The following is a 24,418-nucleotide window of genomic DNA, read 5'->3' on the forward strand; positions in this document are numbered from 1 at the left end:
TTAGCCAGTCAAAGTGAACTCTGGGTTGAATTATTTGTTAGACTTGGTTGGGCTAGTTTTTGAAGACTCAACATCAAGCACTAGAGTATTCCTTTCTGTATGGGCCAAAGAAGCACAACAGAAGAGTCACATACCTATTACAGTCAAAGACTGAAGTTTACAAGAGAATCTCTTGAAAGATATGACTGTAGGCAAATGTGTCCTACTAGTGAAGGCTAAATACAAGAGAACAGAGCTCACAGAAGTTTCATGTACAATGACCAATGCACAGCACATTAAATTCTTTTCTATTAGAAACAAGGCTTGGATGGGTATTTGAGTAATGAATGCAACTTAATCAGGAATGAAGAGATATGAAAAGAAAATTCCTAAAATATCTTCACTGGAAAACAAATATGGAATCAAGGATGTCAGTGACCTGAAAATGGTATTATCACTTAGACAAATAATTTTATATAAGATCGTCACCATCAAGATCTAGAGAAGAACTATTTTATGTTCTGAATAGAGACTAGATGATCATAAATATGTCAAATGCACTTGAACACATATTTATCACCTAGTCTGGAGAAAGCTGATTCCCAAACTAAAACAAATGATGTTATGAAATCCAAGTTTGTTATCAAGACCTGAAGTGAGTATAATGGAGGACTGGCCAATCAAGACTCCAGTCCTTATGAGTGTGCATAGAATACTCCCTCCCTAAGCAGATTTGGGGGAGTTAGTTATAACTTTTTAATTTAATTACTTTGTGGTGAAGAGTGGTCTTTTTAATTGACTGTTGAACTAGAAAGGGATATAGATTTGTAACAGGGGCTGGGGATTATGTATAGCATATTTGACTTAAGAAACTTTCACATAGAAGAGGTTGAACAGCCTGTTTCTGGAAAGGCATGACAATATATAATGAAAGGGTGTAGCCTTCTGATGTGGACTATGTGCTGACATTCCATAACTGACAGTGGTCACTTAACCATGTGGTGAAGAGATGGAGCATTGGATGGCTATGGAGTGCCTTTAAAAGGAACCAGCCAGCTAAAGTGGGTTCTTGGTTGGGCTATTTCCTGCCTGGCTGATGTTTATAGACCTCCGGGTGGGGAGAGTGACTTAGATCCTTTCTCTCCTGGAGATGGTATCAAAGTGGAGTGTAGCATCCTGCTGCTATTTCTCTATCATGTCTCTTCTTTCATGCTTATAGGTGAAGGAGAAATAGAGATGTCTATGAACTTATGAATTTCAAAAGGTCAAGAGAACAGAAAACCAGAAGTCTAGGAGCTAGGGTTCACACTAAGATTAGCCAGAGGCCAACTGGTTAGAAATGAAGTCTGGAATGACCTGTTTGACACAGCATGGATCAAAGGCAGTGGTGAGGGAGATACAATGATTCATTGTCTGCTACACCCTGTGGACGCCTCTGCTTCCTCTTCTCTCACTGGATTCTAAAACCTCTGCAGTCTGACTTTTGACTTCATCATCTCTCCAAAGGCACCAATGACATCTTGTTAAACATAATGATCTTTTCTCAATCCTCATTCTTCTTGACCTCTTCATGGCCTTTGACACTATAGTTCGCTTCCTCTTGGGTACTCTCATCTAGTTTTTCATGACTCTGCTTTCTTCTTATCTTCCACCTACCTGTCTGACTTTGACTAGTTATTAATACAAATCATGCCCTCAGGTGTCTTGCAAGGTTCTGTTCAGGGCCCTCTTCTCTCTCTCCATTATCTTCTTTGGGGAATCTCATTATATCCCACAGATTCAATTACTCTCTCTTTACAATTGATTCCTGGATTTATATACCCACTTCTAGTTTCTCTCCTCACCTTCAAGTCTGCATCTCTAACTGCCTTTTGGACATGTCAAATAAGGTGTCCTATAGACATCTCAAACTTAACATGTTCAAAACAGAGCTTATTATCTATTCTGCCAAATCCTCCCTTCTTCTGAACTTCTTTATTACTGTTGAGAGCACCATCGCCTTCTCAATCACCTGGGTTAGCAACCTCAGTGTCATTCTCAACTCCTCTCTCAAATTCATTACATATATCAATCAAACAGAAATCAATAAACATTGATTGCAGACCTAGTGTGGGTCAGGCTTGTCAAAAGACAGCTCCTGTCCTCATAGAGTAACAGACTAACAGACTAACAGAGGAGAAAGTATGTAAACAAATATATACAAACCAAGTTATATACTGGTTAAATAGGGGGAAATTAGAGAGAAAGGAAGACTCTAGAATAAGAAGGGTGAGAAAGGCTTCCTATAAAAGATGAAATTTTAATTGGAACAAAAAGATGGGAGTTTAGTTGGAACTTAAAACCAGAAAAGTCAGTAGATAAGTTAAGAAGAGAGAACCTATCCAATGTATTACTAAATCTTGTCATTTTTACTTTCACAGTATCTCTAGATTATATCCTCTTCTCTTCATTCGAATAGCAGATCCTCATCACCTAGACTTCTACAATAGCTTTTGCTTCAAGTTTCTCTCCATTCTAAACAATTCTCCACTCAGTTGTCAAATTGATTTTCTATTCATTTTACCCAGTTCTACCCAATAATCTCTATTACCTCCAAGATCAAATATTTAATCCTCTGTTTGACTTTTGAAACTCTCCATAACCTGACCCTTTCTCCCTGATGTCCTTTAAGACAGCTGAGATTCTACCTTCTCTAGGCTTTTCCCAGGTGAGCCCCCTCCTCCACTATGAGTGTCTTTCCTCTGAGATTATCTCCCATGTATTCTATTTATATCTCATTTGTACCTAGTTGCTTCTCTCCTCCGATTCTTCTTTGTATTCTCAATGCTTATATTAATGCTAGCAATGAATAAATATTTAATAATTTTTTTGACTGACTAGCTATGATGAATTTAGAAGTGAACTTGATGAAAGAAATACTATGAAGAAATTGCTTTAAGTTTGAACCCACTCTCCCCAGGATCCAAAGGAGGGGGTAGAGTGGAGAGTGTATTCCTAGGTGTTAGAGGAGGAAGATTTTTCTTTTTAGGTTTTTGCAAGGCAAATGGGGTTAAGTGGCTTGCCCAAGGCCACACAGCTAGGTAATTATTAAGTGTCTGAGACTGGATTTGAACTCAGGTACTCCTGACTCCAAGGCCGGTGCTTTCCCCACTGCCACCTAGCTGCCCCGAGGAGGAAGATTTTTAACTTCTATTTTTTAATGAATATCCATTACTAAAAGTTAGTTGATGTTAATTGGATTAAGTGAAACTAGTACTAATCACTAGCAGTTAACAAGAACAGTTAATACCAGAATGGGAGTTCAAGCCAATATTATTAGAGAAAGACATTTCACTAATCCTCAAGGACTATCTCTGGAACTCTTGAGACTAACCTAGCTCTGGGACCCTAAGCTATTAGGGTGCATATAAAACAAATCTAGTGTCTTCCAATACATATCAGAGATTTTTAACCAGGCAAATCAATCTCTCTGTCTTTTGGAAGTGATCATGATGAGACTACAATATACCTCTGGGTGGGAAGAGAGATTAAGTGATCTCTTGCCAACAGATGACTAGTTCCCCATTCAGGTTTGGTGCATAATAATAATAATAATAATAATAATAATAATAATAATAATAATAATAACATTTTATATAGTGCTTAAAATGTTATATGTGAAACTCTGCTAAATGCTTTACAAGTATTATCTCTCTTGATACTCACAACAAAACTGGAAGGTAGGTGCCATGATTATTCACATTTTATAAATGAGGAAACTGAGGCAAACAATCACACAGCTAGCAAATGTCTAAGACCAAATTTGTACTCAGTTCTTCTTTATTCCAGTTATCCATTGTACCATCTAACTGTCTCTGTTTCTTTGCCTTAAATCAAGGAGTTATACAAATAGAATGAACTAGGTTTCAACCCTGTGAAATCTCCAATGGCTGAGGAACTAAAGTCACTAGGAGTGGTTTGCTTTATTCAGTATAGCAATGAATCAACCCAGTAGAGCCAAAGTATTGTCTTCTTCAATCGAGTCACTTCACTCAATGGCTTTGCTATCTTTGGAAGAGAACCATGGAGTATTTTGTAGCAGTCACTTTAATTTCAAGCCCATTCTTCCCAGGCACCAAGATGCTCTAGGAGAGAATGCTTCCCTTGTTCCTCTCATTTTGAGGAAAAGGGAGAAGGAAATGTTTGTGCTTCTGTTATTGTTGTATCTTTTCATTAAATATTGTCTTGTAAAAGTAAATTGCTGTTAATCAGTCATAGCAAGGCTTAGCAGACTAAGGTCCATGATCCAATACTGCTTGCTGGCTATTTTTGTATAGTGGCAAAATATTTTTAAAAAGCTTAAAGTTTTCTCATAGTTTGAAGTGTAAAAACCATTCTTATAGCTTGTGACGGGCCAAACCCTTGGGTCATAGTTTGCCAAAACCATGGACTTGTGGTCAGGGGAGACAGAGAAGTCAGAGCCTCCCTGATATTATGAAGAGTAAAAAAAATAATGATGATAAAATAAAATTATTAATACTTGCTCACTGATCTGTGTTAAAAATGTAATTTTTGTCATTTTCCAGTCATTTTCATAGAGTGAAAAAATAAATTTGGGTATTTTTACCTCAAATATAGAGGAAGTTGTGAGGTCACACAAAATGTGTCTCAGCTCAGGTTGTGTAATCTCTCACAAAATGGGTTGAGTGCATACCCTAAGTGCATTCCTGTTGCTATGTTTGTAGATTTGTTTATTATATAGGCTCATTTTCTGTAGTCTAAATGATGCTCTTCACATATGTATATTAAATATTTAGTATTGCTGATCTTGATTTTCACTACCAAAAATCTCTAGATGAGGCAGTCAGTACATGTGCCTCACTTAAGGGTGTGTGTGTGTGTGTGTGTGTGTGTGTGTACTACTTCTATTAGGCTTATACAGTGCAAATCCTGACTCTGATACTGGTCAGGATTCCCCAATCATGAACCCCACCCCATGTCACTGGCCAAATCCTCAATTAAATGATATTGGTGTACTAATTATTAGGTTAGTCTATGATATAGAAAAGATGATAACTGAATGAGTTGTTTGATACTTGGGAGGATACACTGGAATGGGGGTTCAAACTAATGGAACTAGAGAAAATTCCACAACTTTTTAGGTTTATCAATATGAACCTGAAAAAGAGATGCAGTTGCTCAGCCAACTGTGAGGGAAATTAGAATTAAGGACCTTGCCTCCAATAATCTAATAGGCTATAAAGGATAATAGTCTCCTTGAACATTTAAAAAATTTTATATTTCATTAATAAAATTCTTTAACAAATTAATAAAAAGAAATAAATAGCAAATAATATTTTATTATATCAGTTTATTTTAAAATACAGTAGTTTTATTACATTAATTTATTAATGTTAATAAAAATTCTTTAAATTTAAAAGTTGTTTTAACTTTGATAATCAGAGAATATTGAGATGATAATCAAACTAAAAAGTTATAATGTGAGCTAGCTCAGGAAGAAGAAATTATAAAGAAGTAATCAAAGATAAGATTTTGGATGAAATTAAGATTTTCATATTTTAGATATTTAAAGGGACAGTAAAAGTTTGAAACAAATCATAAGCTCGAATCAAAAGAATTATAAAAAGATTCTCAAAAAAAATGTTGAAAGAGAAGTTCAAGAACGTTGAAGCATAGCTTGCTTCCCAGTTAGCACAAAGAACTCCTGATCAAGATACATCAAGTTAAGCAGACACTGCACATAGAAAAACAGTAATTTTACCTAAGTCTGAGGAAGACCTCAGTTTGGATGAGGAGTGTCTCTTTTAACCAGCATCTCAGCTAGAGGAAAGAGTCTAGAGCAGAGAGATGAGCCATTAAGTTTAGAAACAATAGTAATAAAGCATCTATATATAGGCCAATAAGATAAGTAAAAATGTAGAGAGAGCATAAAAGAATTATAACCAGAAAGTCTATAACTAGGTTAAATTATGATGTTGCAGAAATTTACTCATTCAGGATAGTATTCATTTTGAATTATATATAGTATTTCTTTGTACTTTTTGATGCAAAAATCCAGTTGTCCATGTATTGTTATTATATTTAGCTAGCAGCATTGATACTCTTGCTAGTAATATATTGGGGTTTTTTCTCTTATTTGAAGCATCCTATCAAGTGATGTGCTATATTATGAAGTATGCAGTGTATATATATATATTTTGTTTGTTTGTTTGTTTGTTTTTTTGCAAGGCAATGGGGTTAAGTGACTTGCCCAAGGACACACAGGTAGGTCTGAGGCCTGATTCGAACTTGAGTCCTCCTGACTCCAGGGCCAGTGCTCCATCCACTGCGCCACCTAGCCTTCCCCATTTTATATAATATCAGTGCGGATTTGTTTATGCCCCAAAAGATTTTCAGGAACTAAAAGAAGTTTTGACCTCCAGGAGAAAGGTAAAACCAGTTTTAATAGCCTCACATATAGAGACTTTATAGGGTCTTTAAGAATATATAGAATCTTTAGAAACTACTGCTTTTAACTTATTATGGAGAGACTGTTATCTGTCATGATAGAAGAGAAACTATCCTCAGAAAATGGTTTTAACTCTTATCTTGGGAAGCAAGAGACAGTGTGGGTAGAGCCAAGATGGCAGAATAAAAGAAAGCAATGTAGTGGGTTCCTGTCCATAATTCCTTCAAGTATATCTATAAATTGCACTAGATTGAATCCTGATAGAAAAGTCTAGGGAAAAAATCTATAACAGTGAGTCTTTTGTCTGGCCTTGGTCAACATAGCGAAACAGAGATCTGCAGACATTGGAGACAAAGCTGGGGCAGAAGCACCTAGTATCAAAGCATTCTAGTGCCCAGGGAGAGGCTGTGGGCACCAGTACAGAAAAGGTCTCAGATTCATACTGGGGTAGCCCCAGCTCCATACCAGCACACTGCAATAGGCATAGGTGCCAACTGACAGCTTTGATATATACTACCCAAATCAAGGTTGCAGATCCAGGATGAAGAGAAAAGAAATTATGTTACTTTGCCCAGGAAAGGAGATCTCAGGTAGTGTATCAGAGAAAATAGGATGTTTAGAAGTCAACAGCTGCAGTAGCTGGATCTTATTTCCAGCATTTAAACCAGCCTACAGAGGAATAACCAATACAGAAAACCCAAATCAAAGGGGAACCTACAATTCTGTCACAGAGCTTTCCAAATGGCTGATAAGTGCCAACAGCAGGTTACTTTTGCATAGACTTAAACCAGATAAGGAATTTGCAGAGCTCAGACCAGAGAGGAAGCAATCAAACTTTGTGATGGATGAGATCACTTGAAGAACTCTGAAAACTTTTAGTTCCCTAGACTGAGGAGATCCTAGAATAACACAATACTCAATTTCCCAAGAAATCAGTCCACACCTTCCTTCCAGAAGTGTGCAGAACCAGCCCTAATATCAAGTCCAAAGTCAGAAAATAGTTTGGAAGAATGGGTAAATAAACAGATGAAAAAGAACAACTCCAAGGTGATATTAGTGCTCAAGACAAACACAAAAGAGAATAACTTCAAAACACCTACAAGCGTTGCCTTAGAGAAGTCCAGCTTGGGCACTAACTATCCTAGAATTTCTATAAGAATTGATGAAAGAGGGTTATTTAAAAGTTTTTAGAAAGGAAATGAAAGTATTTGAAGAAAAATTAAAAAAGAAATGAAAACTATGGAGGAAAGTATTGGAAGGGGAATTAACAGGATGGTATAATGTGGTATAAAACTTTACCCAAGTAACAAACTCCTTGAAAATTCAAAAGAACCAAATAGAAGCCAATGACTTTTGAATTAAAACAAGTCAAAACAGTGGAAAAAATGAAAGGAAATGTTAAATATTTCATATTAGAAAATATAGCAAAAGCCATTGATCTGGAAAATAGATAAAGGAGGAAAAATTTAAGAATCATTGAACTATCTGAGCTCCATGATCTAAAAAAAGAACCTTACCATCCTATTGCAGGAAATCTTGAAAGAAAACTACCTAAATCTCTAGAAACTAGAGGGCAAAGTACAAATAGAATCCAATAATAACTTCCTGAAAGAAATCTCAAAATGAAAACTCCTAGGAACATCATAGTCAAAATCCAAGTTTCCAGATCAAAGGAAAAAATGTTATAAGCAGCCAGAAAGAATTCAAATATTAAGGAGCCACTGTCAGTATTACATATGTTTCAGCAACCACCTCTATAAAACAATGATGAACTGGAATACAATATTCCAGAAGGCAAATGTTACAGGTTTACAGCTAAGAATAATTTACTCAGCAAAACCCAAGTATAATACTATAGGGGAAACAATGAGTGTTAATGAAATTGAGGACTTTCAAACATTCCTGATGAAAAAGATAAGAAAAACTTTGAAGTCCAAATACAGGAGTGGAGAGGAGCATAAAAAAGGAAACATGAATGAACAATGATTAAGGATAAACTGTTTACATCCAAGTATAAGGAGATAATGCATGTAATCCCCTTTGAACCCTATCATCATCATCATCATCATTATCAGGGTTCACAGAGGAATTCCAATTACACAAGACCTGGGAGTGATCCTGTTATGGCTTGATGATTTTTAAGAAAAGAATGGTCATCAGAAAGGACAATGATCATTGTTGGAAGGGTTGTGGGAAATCTGGGACACTATTATATTGTTGGTGGAGCTGTGAACTCATCCAACCTTTCTGGAGAGCAATTTGGAACTACACCCAAAGGGCAACAAAAATGTGCATACCTTTTGATCCAGCAATACCACTATTAGGTCTATACCCTGAAGAGATTATGAAAAATTGTACTTGTACAATTGTACAAAAATATTTATAGGAGCCCTGTTTGTGGTGGCAAAGAATTGGAAATCAAGTAAATGTCCTTCAAATGAGTAATCGATGAACAAATTGTGATATATATATATATATATATATATATATATATGTGCACATATATATATATATATGTATATATATATATATATATATATATATATACATATATATATATATATATGTCATGGAACACTATTGTTCTCTTAGAAACCAGGAGGGATGGGAATTCAGGGAAGCCTGGAGGGATTTTCATGAACTGATGCTGAGTGAGATGAGCAGAACCAGAAAAACACTGTACACCCTAACAGCAACATGGAAGGCAATGATCAACCTTGATGGACTTGCTCATTCCATTAGTACAACAATCAAGGACAATTTGGGGCTCTCCACAATGGAGAATACTATCTGTATCCAGAGAAAGAACTGTGGAGTTTGAACAAAGACCAAGGACTATTACCTCTAATTTAGAAAAAAAACGTGATGTCTTATTGTCTGATCTTGTTATCTCTTATGCTTTATGTTTCTTCCTTAAGGATATGATTTCTCTCTCATCACATTCAATTTGGATCACTGTATACCATGGAAACAATGTAAAGACTGGCAAATTGCCTTCTGAGGGGGGTTAGGGGGAGGGAAGTAAGATTAGGGGAAAAATCGTAAAACTCAAAATAAACAAAATCTTTATAATTCAAAAAAAAAAGAAAAGAAAAGAATAGTCATGTTATGGAAAATGCCAACCATATCCAGAAAAAACCCCCAAACTGTACAGAAACTGAAAGCATACTATATTCACTTTTTAAAAACTTCTCTTATGTTTTTCCTTCCTTTCTCATTTTTTTCTTTCCCCATTGTTCTAATTCCTCTTTCACAAAATGACTAATAAGAAAATATGTTAAACATAATTGTACATTTACTTTTATCAGACTACTTATCACTATAGGGAGGGGGAGGAAAGGGAGAATAGTAGAAAAATGAGGAACTCATAAATTTCCAAATGGATGTTGAAAAACTACCTTTGCATGAAATTGGAAAAACAAAATAAAATTTCAATTAAAAAAGAAAAATATAAAAAAAGCAAAAATAAAGAAAAGAATGGTAAGAGGGGCAGCTAGATGATCCAATGGATAGAGCACAACCCTGGAGTTAGGAAGACCTGAGTTTACATTTGATCTGACACTAGACATTTACTTAACCCTAATTGCCTCCTCCCCTAACCCCACCCACCCATCCAGGAAAAAGATGAGAGAGAGAGAGAGAGAGAGAGAGAGAGAGAGAGAGAGAGAGAGAGAGAGAGAGAGAGAGAGAAGGAGAAGAAGAAGAAGAAGAAGAAGAAGAAGAAGAAGAAGAAGAAGAAGAAGAAGAAGAATGGAAAGAGAGGGGAAGAGGAATACACTAGGAGGGGAAGGGAAAGGAAGAGTAGGGAAATGTCTCACATAAGGACTGTGAACTAGTAGCTATCTAAACAAACAAGGAGGAGGGATTGGAGAAGAGTCTGATACTTGAACCTCACTCTCATTTGAACTGGTCAAAAGAAAAAGAGTTGGATATAGAAATACTTTTCACTCAATAGGAAAAGATGGGGGGAGGGGAAGGGGAAAAGGAAGATTAAGGAACTCCTAAGCAAGATAAACTCTAGGGATATACAAAAATATTTAAAGTTCTTTTTGAGATGGCAAAGAATGGAAATCTGGGATGTATGTATCCTAACTTGGGGAATAGATAAAGATGTTATGGTATATAAAATTGATGGAATAATATTGTACTGAACTCTATTATTCATTATAATGACCAGAGGATTTCAGAGGATTGATGCTGAAACACACTTTACACTTCCTGACAGAGAGGTGAAAAATCCAGAATATAGAATGAGACAAAATTTCTTTGGACAAGACCAGTGAAGAAATTATTTTGATTGACTATACACACTTGTAATGGGTTTGTGTTCTCAGTGAGAGTTGGGGATGGGAGTAGGGAGCGGGGTTAAGAAGGTAGAACTTGGCTGCTTAAAACAAAAAAAAAATTTTTTTAAGAAGAGGAAATATGGTATAGTGGCTTTAGAGACAGGAAGACCAGAGACCAAGGAAGAAAGTTATTATGGGAAAAAAGACTTCTTGAGTTTATTAAATATCATATTTAATAAATTAGGGACTCAAACCTCACTAATTGATGCAATATAGGCTAACCCTTTAGTAATTAATATGGAATATCATATAACATATCTCTTGATTATCTTGGAACTTGGTATGAGAAAATGAATAAGGAAAATGAAAAAATAAAAGATAGAGGGAGAGATAGGATGTGATAATCCCATTTAGGCTACATGTGTGCTGGGGCAGGGGGAATGTTGATACAAAAATTTATTTGTGTGTATGTTTTATTCTCTCAACTAGATTGTAGGTTTCTTGATAGCAAGGACTTATTCCTCTTTATATAGCCTAGGTCTTCCTTGTACAGTAGCCTTACTCACAGTAGGACCTTAATAAGTGTTTGTTGAATGAAAGAATAAATAAGTATTTGTTCAGTCAAGTAGTTCAAGCCTTGATCTCCTTTTATCTTAATTTAAATAGTCTCCTAGCTTTTTTTGAAGTACCCCTCTTATCTGACCCTGACTATGGAATCCATATTTCCTGAAGGAAGTATGGATAAATCACATCAAACTCTAGCCTCATATCTGCTTCCAACCACCATAGATGCAAGATTTAATTCAATATATCAAGTGCCTGTGATTTTGTTGATGTGGGCACTCCCTCCACTGGGCAGATCACAATCCTTCTACAACCTAGTAAGAGTTCTTGAAGATTGTTTTGGCTGGAGGATTTATGAGTCTGTGGTCAACATGATAATGAGACTCTAGGAACTTAGAGACATACAAGTCTAGACCCATTCTCAAATTCTTTTGACCTTGATAGAATCTGCCAGGACTTGTGTTCTACTTTTATGATCTTTTGAGACTTAGGGGCTCTTCCTACACTCCACTGAATCATCAAAGAAGGACTCTAATGTAGGCAATGCTACCAGGCTTCTTTTTTTTATTATGATTATTGTGATAAAGATACTTCAAGTAGCTATATTTTTGGCTTTGCTTCCCTTAGAAAAACTGAATCTTCTCCCCATTACAAGCACTTTTTGACAGAAGGGTGGTAATTAGGAATTTGTGATGACACCATGAGTTTGACCTTAATAAAGAATTAAACTAAACATATCAGATTCCTTTCATACTCTGGTGGAATGGTGATAACATATGTGCTCTATCAACATACATCAAAACTCATCTATATCTTCTCAACTTTGTCCATGATGATCTAGCTGATGCCTCTAAGTCTCTGTCTCTAATGACGTTATGCTCTTTTCATCCTTTGTTTTATTATTTTCTCAAGTATAAAATGGGTATGAGAATAGTAGCAACTTTTCAGGTTGCTGTGAAGATAGAATGAAGTAAAATTTGCAAAATTCTTTGTAAACATTGTTTTAATATAAATGATAGCTATTATTACTATTATTTTTAGTTATATATCATTAAATAGTATGGCTAGTGACTTTCTGATTTCACTTTTCCTTGATTGTACATTATATGCCATTTCTTGAATGCAAAGTATCATTGTAAGATGCTGCAATCTCCTTACACCCAACTTATGTCTTTCTATTGCCCTTTGAGTCACAGACAATTTTGCTTTGTCTGAGATCATGGTATTTCATGTTTCACCCATGGTCCCCCATGGCTGTTGTTTTGCATCCTTGAAGAGGAACAAAATGACATCCCTATCTTAGAGTTGAGTTACGGTGTGTCTGACTATGGTTGATCAAACCAATATGAACTTGGAAAGCTCCACCATATGTCAGATGCAAATAGACTAGCTGAACATTTGAGGTGGATTCTCTAAATCTGTGCATATTGTGTTTCTTTTGAACTACTACATTTCTGCTTTGCTCATTGAGCACAACACCTTCTCAGATGAGAAGGGCAATATTCTGCCTCTGTCCCTCATATGGCAACAGTAGAGTATTGCTACTAAAAATATGGGGTTTGGGGATAGGGAATCATTAAAAACAAATTGCTTGTTTTATCTCCTATTTGGTTCTGGATCCAATTCATTATTTTGTGCACTACCTGCCCAATATGTATATGTATATATATATATATATATATATATTTACTAATAGTTAACTCATTAAGTCACATATAATTGCATATCATAGTCTGGACAGCAGGTCTTCTTCATCCATAAAATTTTCCTATATGAATTGTATTTTTTGGGGAGGAGAGTAACCATGAATCTCATTGAAAAGGGCCTGTGGTATTCTGAAATTCAATAAAATCAGCATGATATTATCTGAAAATAGTATCTGGAGAGCTTCAGCAGCTTTTGAAAATTCCCTTTCCATTTGAACTATTCTCAGAACATTTTTTTTTATGCCAGTAGCAAACACCTTTGGTTAGCCTACATTTCTCTATTTTATGCCTCACTTAATATTGATCATTGAATACATTTATTTTTATGGTTCCATCAGCAATTATATGATTCAAACATATATAATATAAATAATACACTTTGTTGGAAGAAAATCTTTAAGACTAGGTTTTAATCTTCTGACTGAAATATAATGAGATGTGATATTGTCTTTACAATGTGACTTTGAAGATATGGTCTTCTTAGAAAACGGTTTACTTGGGGGGTGGCTAGGTGGTGCAGTGTATAGAGCACCGGCCCTGGAGTCAGGAATACCTGAGTTCAAATCTGACCTCAGACACTGTGTGGCCTTAGGCAAGTCACTTAACCCCATTTGCCCTATAAAAACCTAAAAAAAGAAAATAAAATGGTTTACTTAATCTTTTCTCTTTCCATATTTTCATCAAGGGTACTCTGAATATTGTCATAGACCATTCTCCTAACTACAGAGATGTGAAAATAAGCATATTGTTGTTATTTAGTCATGTCCAACTCTTTGTGACCCTATTGGGGTTTTCTGGGCAAACATACTAGAGTGTTTTCCTTCTCCAGCTCATTTTACAGATGACTTGCCAGGTCACACAACAAGTAAGTGCTTGGGGCTGAATTTGAACTTGGGTCTTTCTAACTCCAGGCCCAGTGCTCTATCCCAGTGCTCACAGGGTGACCTTTACTTCTCAATTACTTTTTATTTTGTTGCTGTCAATTTATGTTTTTATATTCTTTAGTTATCTTTCCCTCTTTGAGTTATCCTGAAAGTTGATTCCTAAAGTGTCTCCAAAATTATGTCTTTTCTAGCACATTTTTTCCAATTGATATTTTATTTTATTTTTTCCAATTACATGTTATGTATGAAAGTTTTTCAACAATCATCCACATGCATATGCATATTTTTAAGTAACAAAGTTTCCTTCCATCCTCCCTTCCCATTCCCCTCCCCTCAGCAGCAAACAGTCTGGTGAATATTGTAGACACATTTGTGCTTAATAAATTTTATGATTAGCCCTTTTCTGTATGAGGAATTAGGATTAAGAGACAAGAAAGAAAATCATGAGACAGAAAAGAAAAACAAAAAGAGAAATTTTAAAAAAGGGAATGTAGTATTCATTCAGATTCTGTAGGACTGTTTGTTTTGTTTTGTTTTGTTTTTCTTCCTCTGGATGTGGATAGCATTGTCCATAGCAGGTCTCCTTAGGCTTGTCCTAACTCTCTAAATGGCTGAAAGGAACTTCTTCTAGCACATTTTTAAAAGTATAAAAAAATAGATCCAGATTAATTTACTGGAAATATTTGAGGAAGAAATGTAGATCAACATATAGAGGGGGCAGCTAGGTGGCGCAGTGAATAGAGCACCAGCCCTGGAGTCAGGAGTACCTGAGTTCAAATCCTACCTCAGACACTTAATAATTACCTATCCGTGTGGCCTTGGGCAAGCCACTGAACCCCATTGCCTTGCAAAAACTAAAAACAACAACAACAACAACATAGAGGAAAGTTCAGTGGGTAGAAAATCACTCTGGAAAAATAACAAATTTGAGAAAATGGGATGCTACCACAATAGTTCTAGTTCGTCTAAAAGACGAGGATTTCAGAGGACCAGAGAAAGTCATAGAGAAATGAGGTTTTGTTGAGGAAGAGAACCAGGAAGTAGAGCAAAGGGAGTTATGGGAGGAACGGGGAAAGAATGAGATAGGATAGTTCTCTTTAACAGTTTCTATCTCCATGATGGGGTATTAATAGAGAGGCACTTCAAATACTATGGGGAGCAAAAAATGGGGCCTGGGTGACACACAGGAGATCAAAAAATGGAGTCCTCTTAGGGTTAGTCCCATAGGAAGAGTTCAGGATGAAGTATTTCATGTGATGAGTGGGGAAGAAACTGCTGCCCTGCCTGATCTTTAGGGCTACGTAAAGGTGTTTCTTTTGTGTCTGGTCAATGATATTATTTAATCTTCCTCACTGACTTCTTTTTTTTTTTTAAAAGGTTTTTTCAAGGCAAACAGGGTTAAGTGGCTTGCCCAAGGCCACACGGATAGGTAATTATTAAGTGTCTGAGACCGGATTTGAACCCAAGTACTCTTGACTCCAGGGCCAGTGCTTTATCCACTATGCCACCTAGCTGACCCTCCCCCCTTTTTTTTAAAGCCTCACTGACTTCTTAAGAGCCATTTTCACTTCCTTATGTAGATTGGGGGTACTAAAATGCAAGATTTCAAATGTGGTAGTTCCATCATTATCAATAATGAGACTAGCTCGCCATAGGAATATTGGCAAATCTGTCCCATTTCATGTTAATTTGTTTTATTCTATAAATGTTCTTTGAATAATCTGTCCTATGTTTCATGAAAAGTTTTCTTCACGCTCATTTTCTCACTGTTTTTCATTATTTCCTGAGGTGACATGACTCATAATCTTCTACCATACTCTTGCATAATATTATATAATTGACCATGCATTCTAAATTGATGCTACCATTTTGTTTGCTTCTTTCTTACTTGCAAGGAAATCCCGTTTTCTAGTTAATCCATTTTCAGGGGTATTTTGCTTCTTTCATTACAACAACTCTTTTATTAACTAAAGGTTTCCATATAATGATGTAAGAAAAATTTATTAGGGGACTCCTCCCCATATGAATTTGATAACTCCTTTAAGCAACTTGATGTGATTATTTAGAGCCTACTCTTATCTAAGAATTATCTCTCATGTATTCTGGCACCTTGATGAGAGAACACAAGGAATTCCTACAATTGGCGTTTCATCGAAGATAACTAGTGAACAAGAATCAAGGGGGCAGCTATCAAAGGGAACAGAGGGGGATGGGAATGAGGAGTGTAGAAAGAGAATATTTTCCTCTGCACAACACCATCCCCTACCCCCAACAGAAAAGGATAATTTGCTGAATAAACATGTAGTAAGTCTGAGAAGGGAGTAACTGACTCTCGTTCATGGTTATGTTTTATACCTTTCTTTTTTCCCTTTATGAGTGCAAGTCAATATTTCGAGTTCCTTAGATGGAATTTCCCTAACCTTAGGTAATCTATGAATTAAAAAATTGCCAAGATCAAGCTTTCAGTTGTTGGACTTCCCCTTTGTGGTAGGACTAGTGTTATATCATAGGCGGCCAGGAGATCTGGACCTTACTGACCTGCTGTAAATTGTTTAGACAATACAATTGTGAGGTGAATGCAGAGTGCTTGTCTTTACCTTCCAAGAGGAATCTAATGGTCTGTATGAAAGTTTTGTTCCTGTATTTGTTCTGTATCCAAGTTCTTTGCATATTAAGCTTTTTTTTTTTTTGGTGGAAAGTAAAACAAAGCAGTCCAATACCTAACTTAATTATTGTACATTGAGTGCCTGTTCATGAGTCGGGATATTTGTTATCCACATTTGGGGAGAACCTAGCTTAAGCTCTTACTAAACTTTAATAAATTTTCCTGGTGTGAAATTCTAATGTGGGGGTAAGAGTCAAAGAGAAAAACTAACCCATTTTGGGGTTAAGCTCCCAGGATTGGACCCATTCCATGTGAGCTCAAAGTCTCTTGTGGGACCTTAGCTAATGGCAGTAATCAGAGTCGATGATTTTATTTTTTTATAATTACCATTTTTCAAAGTAAAATGCTTTTAAAATTAGGTTGTATTGAAGTTGGGTTGTGATTGTATGAAGTTTCTTCTTCTTTTATTCTAATTTAGAGTTGATTTTAGTCTTTGCTATAATCGTTGATGGTTGGATCATATACAGACCTTGAATTTTGAAATGATTTCTATAGCAGTAACTAGTTGTTTACTGTATTTTAAGCTGTGTCTGGTTCACATTAAAATTATAAAGTGTTAAGAAAAGAAAGACAGAGACACAGACAGAGAGATAGGTAAAGCATTTATTAATCATTTCTTGTCAAATGCTGAGGATACAAAAAACAAGCCATTAATGCAGCCCTTGCCTTCAAGAGGTTTACACTCTTTTTTAAAAACTTTATTTATTTATTTATTTGGATTTTTTTTCTTGCAAGGCAATGGGGTTAAGTGGCTTGCCCAAGGCCACACAGCTAGGTAATTATCAAGTGTCTGAGGCCGGATTTGAACTCAGGTACTCCTGACTCCAGGGCCAGTGCAAGAGGTTTACATTCTAAAGGGGAAAAATAACCCATAAGTGAGTGTTATAGAAAGGAAGGGAAGTTATGGGTGCAACATGATTTGGAAATGACAAGAAAGTGAGATGAAGATCTACTTACTGGCACACAAAATAAGGCAAAAACTTATCAGAGCCCAGAGTGGTTCCGAGGGAAGATGCCAAGTTTCAGGTGGGAAGGAGGTAAGGGTGACTTGGTTTGGAGATATTTTCAGTTTCTTTCACCAATTTCTCCATTCCTTCCCTTCCTCCTCTGCAACAGATAGCTGCATTTGTCTTCTGGTGGTCAGTTTTTATACTTATGAACACTGCCAGTGGAAATGATCTAGTATTACATTAAATTCTGTTTCTTGTTGCTTTTGAATATATGATAAAACCAACTCTGCCAACTCTGTTATTCATTTTTCCAAGGAGAATCTGTGAGCCATCCTTCCATTTTCCTGCAACTTCTATATGTCTTCTTTTCTTGTTATAATGAGAAAATCAATATTTATATGATTCAGTTTCTCTAGTAGTACATCATTGGACAAAGATCTCATATTAATAATTAATAATAGTGAATATTTAAATAGCACTTTGTGGTTTACAAAGCACTTTTAATTATTTTTATTTTTTACAAAACTTTTACTGATGCATATATACCCCATTCCCTTCATGCAATAATCATCTCTGACAATAAAGAAAAACAGTTAAATACAAAACCGATATGAGTACTTCATGTAAGAAAATGGCAAGAATGATCATTTTATTTCTGTAGGACAAATGATGAAATATTCCACTCTCTTCTTGGTAGAAAAGGGAAGGACTCTAGCAGTAGGATGGTAAACATAACATTACATGAGATTGTTGTATCTGTCAGTTTTGTTTTAGTAGAATATATCTAGAACTTACCGTGATATGCTAAAGAAAAGTCATCAGAAAAGCTTTTTTAAAAAGAGATGAGATTAGACTGACTTGACATGCTTTAATGAAGCTTTTTTTGGGGGGGAGGGGGCGGGTAAGTCATCACTGCTTTTTCTAAGTGATCCTAAACCTCTTTAGTGAGAGAAGAACAACTGGAGACACCTATTATAAACCAGCTTCTCAAGGAGTTTAGTCACGGAATTGCTTAGCACCCTACAAATATTATCTGATTTGATCCTCACAACAACCCTGGGAAGGTAGGTACTATTATCATCACCATTCTGCAGATAAGGAAATTGAGGCAGGCAGAGGTTAAGTGACTTGTCTAAAGTCACACATCTAGTAAGAGTCCAAAGATGTATCTTGGAACTCAGGTCTTCCTGACTCTGTTTCCAGTGATCTAAACTCTGTGCCGATAGTATGAACAGTTAAATTAATTGTGATTCTGGTAGGCTCTGAATGTGGTCCTAGGTTTATCCAGGGTAACATGAAGTGTAGCTCCCATTTCATTCATATCCCTCCTCTAAACCTAGAGAAAGATAAAAAGTATCACTGTATCATTATGAGTAAAAGAGTGTAGTTTATAATTTTGATCACTAGGTGGTACACTTCTCCAGGCACAGGTCTAATGAACCTTGTCAGCTTTGACAGAAGCTCAAAAAATCTTCTCTACCAGTATGGGCAAATAACCTTGCCCAAGCAAGCCTCAGATTTCAGACAGTTGAGGAAAGGAAAAAAAACATTTCTTATGGGGTTCTGAATGAATTCAGCAACTCTCACCAATTTTCCCAGTCCCTGAAATTTACTTTCAGCCCTCTATATTGATGACTCACAAGCAACCAAATTATCTGTAGAGATATAGTTTATTAAACATGATTTAATGAATAAAATAGAAAAGAAGCAGGCAATCTTGCCATCCTCAGGGAGTACTTTGCCCAGTGATGTCCAAACTTCCTTCACTTATTTTTATCATTTCTTTAGGGTGTGGTCACAGTCTTGTACCATAGATTCTGGTAACTCGTGGAATAGATTTAAGAAAATGCCTATTTGAGACCCTTCTTAGGGTCAGGAAATGTTAGCACTGGAAGGCATTGGAAATTAGAAGAGGAATGATGGTTGTTTGCAAGTAGCCTATGACTTCATTGAGGTTTTAGGAATCTTCTGAGGTTATCAACCCATGCCAGGCTTGGATCTGTACACATTGGTTCTTCTAAGTCTTGGTCCAACCTTGTTTTCCTGTCACCTCTCCAGATCATTGCAGAGAGAAACATAACTCTTGGCAGCTGTTCATTAGACTAGAAAATCTTGGCTTTCCTTACCTGTGGAATATAATGTGGTAGTGTGAAGGGGTGCACCTAGGTGTCATGTGGATTGAGTCCTAAGTCTAGAGTCAGGAAGACCTGAGTTCAAATCCAGCCTCAGACCCTAGGCAAGTCTGCCTCATTTTCCTCAAATGTGAAATTGGAATAATAATAGACCCTACCTCCCAGAATTGTTATGAAGATAGAATGAGATAATAATTGTAAATTATTATTACTGTAATGTCTGTCAAATGATAAATATTAGCCATTATTATTAAGAGTACTGATTCTTGGGGCAGTTAGGTTGCATAGTGGATAGGGCACTGGACCTGGAGTCAGGAGGACCTGAGTTCAAATCAGACACTTAATAATTGCCTAGCTGTGTGACCTTGGACAAGTCATTTAACCACATTGCCTTCCCCCCCCAAAAAAGTACTGGTTCTGGGTTCAAATCCTATCTCTGATGCTTACTACACATGTGACCTTAATAAAGTCACTTACATTCTCTGGATCTGTTCATTAGTATGTTCATCTGCCAACCTCTAATTAGTGTAAACACAAAAGCACTAGAATATAATCACCAGTAATGGAGGTTTCCAGGCTCTTTAGTACTTTATAAAGAAAGATCCCTTTACCTTTATCCCTTTACAAGAAAGCAAAAAAGTAGGGAAGTGATTTTTTTCTTTTCTATTTCAACTACATTATCAAAGTTACCATACCACTGGGAGATAATGCTGTTAGCAAAGATACACACCCTAGGACTGACTTATTGTTTGACCTTCATTCTCAAAGAAGACCATGACAGAGAGGTGATGCTGTGACAAACAAGTGAATTGTATTTGAGTGAGGAGGTGCTGCGCTGTCACCAGCTTCACTTTCTCCTCCAGAGTCATGTGGGTCCAGTGGCCAAATATGAATCAGGATGACTGGAGATGGCCCTGAATGCAAGGCAATCAGGGTTAAGTGACTTGCCCACTCTCAAACAGCTAGTAAGTGTCATATCAAACAGCTAGTAAGTGTCAAGAGTCTAGAACCAAATCTAGGCTCATATCCTCCTGATTCCAAGGTCAGTGCTCCATTCATGGTATTACCTAACTGCCCTAGGCATGGGTACCCTATTATGAATGTCTGGAATGACATTGGTGGTATAATGTTTATTTTTTTATTAAAGATTTTATTTATTTTGAGTTTTACAATTTTCTCTAATCTTACTTCCCTCCACCCACCCTCCACAGAAAGCAATTTGTCAGTCTTTACATTGTTTCCATGTTGTACATTGATCCAAATTGAGTGTGATAAGAGAGAAATCATATCCTTAAGGAAGAAACATAAAGTATAAGAGATAACAAGATCAGACAATAAGATATCAATTTTTTTTCTAAATTAAAGGAAATAGTCCTTGGACTTTATTCAAACCCCATGGTTCTTTATCTGGATACAGATGGTATTCTCCATTGCAGACAGCCCCAAATTGTCCCTGATTGTTGCACTGATGGAATGAGCAAGTCCATCAAGGTTGATCATTGCCTTCCATGTTGCTGTTAGGGTGTACAGTGTTTTTTCTGGTTCTGCTCATCTCACTCAGCATCAGTTCGTGCAAATCCCTCCAGGCTTCCCTGAATTCCCATCTCTCCTGGTTTCTAATAGAACAATAGTGTTCCATGACATACATTAGTATAATGTTTATTGAAGTTGTCATTTTAAAGGAAAGGAGAGTTTGAAATACAATGTTCCAAAAGGCAAGAGATAAAAGTTTAAAACCAAGAAAAATATTTCCTAGCAAAATAGTATAATTCTGGGAAGAAATAGATCTTTAAAGAAATAGAGGGTGTTCAAGCATTCCTGATGAAAAAGCTGGAACTGAGTAGACATTTTTTGAAATAGAAACTCAGAAGCTGAGAAAAACATAGCTCTTTTTTATTTCAACTACAGGGTAGGATCCCTGACCTGCCCCAGTAAGGAGGCTAGAGTTAGGTTAGGATGCCATTTTTATCCATTTCCTCATGCCAGGAGATGAACAATATGGTACTTTTAAAAGGCTGCTCAGGAGGCTGCTTAATCCCCACTGTCGTTTCAGTATGGTGAGAAGACAATCCCATGCCCTAGGCTACCAGTGTGAAGGGTTGTGACTATAGTTCTCAGTGTATCCACACTTGCTACTTCATCATTTACTCATCATTACAGAACTTCAAAGTAAGTAAAAAAATGGTAAAATTATATGGGTGATGTTTTTTTTTTGATTCATGCATGCATTGGATTTAAGTGAAGCAGAGCTATGTGAAGTTATCTGCTTCTCTCTCTCTTCCAGAGTCATCAAAGTCCAGAGGCAAGACAAAACTCCAGAAAACTGGTGATGGCTTGGAAAGTAGTGGATGACCTTGGCATTTTGTATGCCCAACTGAGCTCTAAGTGTGCCAAAGCACTTCTATTACCTTCATGCTTGGGGTAGATAACCTTCTAGTTCACCAATGGGTTTGAGACCTGTTGGATACCCTTAGTCTGATTTAACCTATTTGCTGAGATGGTTTACTGAGATGTAATCACTGCACACACTATAGCTTTTTGGAGACAAAGGTGAGAACTAGATGGCAGATGGACACTAGAGGTGGATAAATAACCTTGAAATAGTCCAACAACTCTTACATCAGAGATACTAGTCTTCCCTTAATATCCCATACACCCCATATAAAGAGAGCTTGAACACAATTACATTCCTCCTTCCCTTCCACATAAACATTGTGATATAGAAATATATTTCATTTGATATATATATATATATATATATATATATATATATATTTCATGGAATGCCAGGCTAGATAAATAAAAAACTAACTAAGATTGCTGGGAGAAATATTAACAAGCTCAGATATGCAGATGATGCCACTCTGATGGCAGAAAGTGAAAGGAATTAAGAAATCTCTTGATAAGGGTAAAAGAGAAGATATAAAACCTGGCTTGATGCTTAACATCAAAAAAAAAAAACTAAGATCTTGACGATTGGTCCAATCTCCCACTGGCAAATGGAGAAAGAACAAATGGAAGCAGTGTCACATTTTATAGTCTTGGTCTTAAAGATCACTGCAGATGGTGACTGCAGTCATGAAATTAAAAGACACTTGCTCCTTGGAAGGAAGGCTATGGCAAATCTGGACAGCATACTAAGAAGTTGAAACATCACTTTGCTAAAAAAGATCAATATAGTCACTTGCTGTAGCTGTGGTTTTTCCAGAAGGAATCTATGTTTGAGAGAGTTGGATTTTAAGGAAAACTGAGCATCAAGGATTCAATGCTTTCTAATTGTACTTCTGGAAAAACTTTTGAAAGTCCCTTGGGCAACAAGAAGATCAAATTAATCAATACTTAAAGAAGTTGATTCAAGCTATAAACTGAAAGGTCAAATACTGAAGTTGAAACTAATATTTTGACCACATTGAGAAGATATAATTCATTAGAAAAGACTGAAGACAAGAGGATGAGATGGCTAGATAGTATCATGGAAACAACAATTATGAACTTGGACAGACTTGAGAGATAGTGGAGGATAGAAGGGCCTAGCATGGATCCATGGGGTCACAAAGAGTTTATCATGACTGAACACAACACAATAAAAAATACATTCAATTCAAAATGGAAATGGGAGGAGACAGAGACAAGAAGGAAAGAGAATATGATTTAAAAATGAGGACAGAATAGGTAAGGGAATTGAAGCAAAATAAACTCTAATGCTGGAGAAAAAAATGTCAAGGGGTGGAAGGAATTAAAAGGAAAGATAAAGAAAGAAAGAAAGAAAGAAAGAAAGAAAGAAAAAGAAAGAAGGAAAGAAGGAAGGAAGGAAGGAAGGAAGGAAGGAAGGAAGGAAGGAAGGACAAACATTTGGTGTCAGGGGTCAGAGAAAGGGAAATGCTGTATGAGCTATATAGGCCATTTTATTTATACATCACAAATGCCAGAAAAGCTCTCTTTTAATCACTATTTCCCCCCTTATTTTTTTTTTTGCAAGGCAATGGGGTTAAGTGGCTTGCCCAAGGCCACACAGCTAGGTAATTATTAAGTGTCTGAGGTTGGATTTGAACTCAGGTGCTCCTGACTCCAAGGCCAATGCTCTATCCACTGCGCCACCTAGCTGCCCCATCCCCCCATATTTTTAAAGAGAATAGTGGGCACAAAGAGAGAAAAAAGTATAAAATTATAAGATGGAGGAAAATACAAAATAAGTATGATCATGAATATGAATAGAATGAATTCACTCATAAAACTGAAAAGAATAGCAGAATGAAATAGGAAATAGAATCCAACACTATGTTGATTATAAGAAATACATGGAAACATTCACATAGAACTAAAATGAGGGGCTAGAGTTCAGTTGAAGTATAATATATTTTTATTATGTTTCAGCTACACTTTAAGAAATGGTAGGGGCAGCTAGGTGGCGCAGTGGATAGAGCACTGGCCTTGGAGTCAGGAGTACCTGAGTTCAAATCTGTTCTCAGACATTTAATAATACCTAGCTGTGTGACCTTGGGCAAGTCACTTAACCCCACTGCCTTGCAAAAACAAACAAAAAAAGGATTCAGTTCAAGAAATGGTAGAAATTGTGATTTCAGATAAGATTACACTAAATTTAGGCATGATTAAAAGAGATAAGCAGGGAAATTAAAATATGTCTAAAAGGCACTATAGATAATGAATTTATATAAATTTTTAATAGATCTGTATTAAAAAGCATGGGAACTCAAAAGAGAAGTTAATTGAATTAGAGGGAGGCACAGATAATAAAAATATAATAGTAGGGACTTGAATGGTATACTGATAAATGTTTAACAGC

At 36.2% G+C, this 24,418-nt stretch overlaps 1 long non-coding RNA gene across 1 annotated transcript in view; it reads left to right on the forward strand.

Annotated features, from left to right (window-relative positions):
- The window catches only part of LOC141511730 (uncharacterized), a 44,915-nt gene extending 22,609 nt beyond the window's left edge, over nt 1-22,306 (forward strand). The window contains exons 2-3 of the long non-coding RNA XR_012475379.1: nt 21,668-21,783; nt 21,899-22,306. This is a non-coding gene — a long non-coding RNA (uncharacterized LOC141511730). The remainder of the gene's footprint in view (nt 1-21,667; nt 21,784-21,898) is intronic.
- Nucleotides 22,307-24,418: the final 2,112 nt, after the last annotated feature.

This window comes from Macrotis lagotis, chromosome 2 (assembly GCF_037893015.1).
Source record: "Macrotis lagotis isolate mMagLag1 chromosome 2, bilby.v1.9.chrom.fasta, whole genome shotgun sequence".
NCBI classification, from domain to species: Eukaryota; Metazoa; Chordata; class Mammalia; order Peramelemorphia; family Peramelidae; genus Macrotis; species Macrotis lagotis.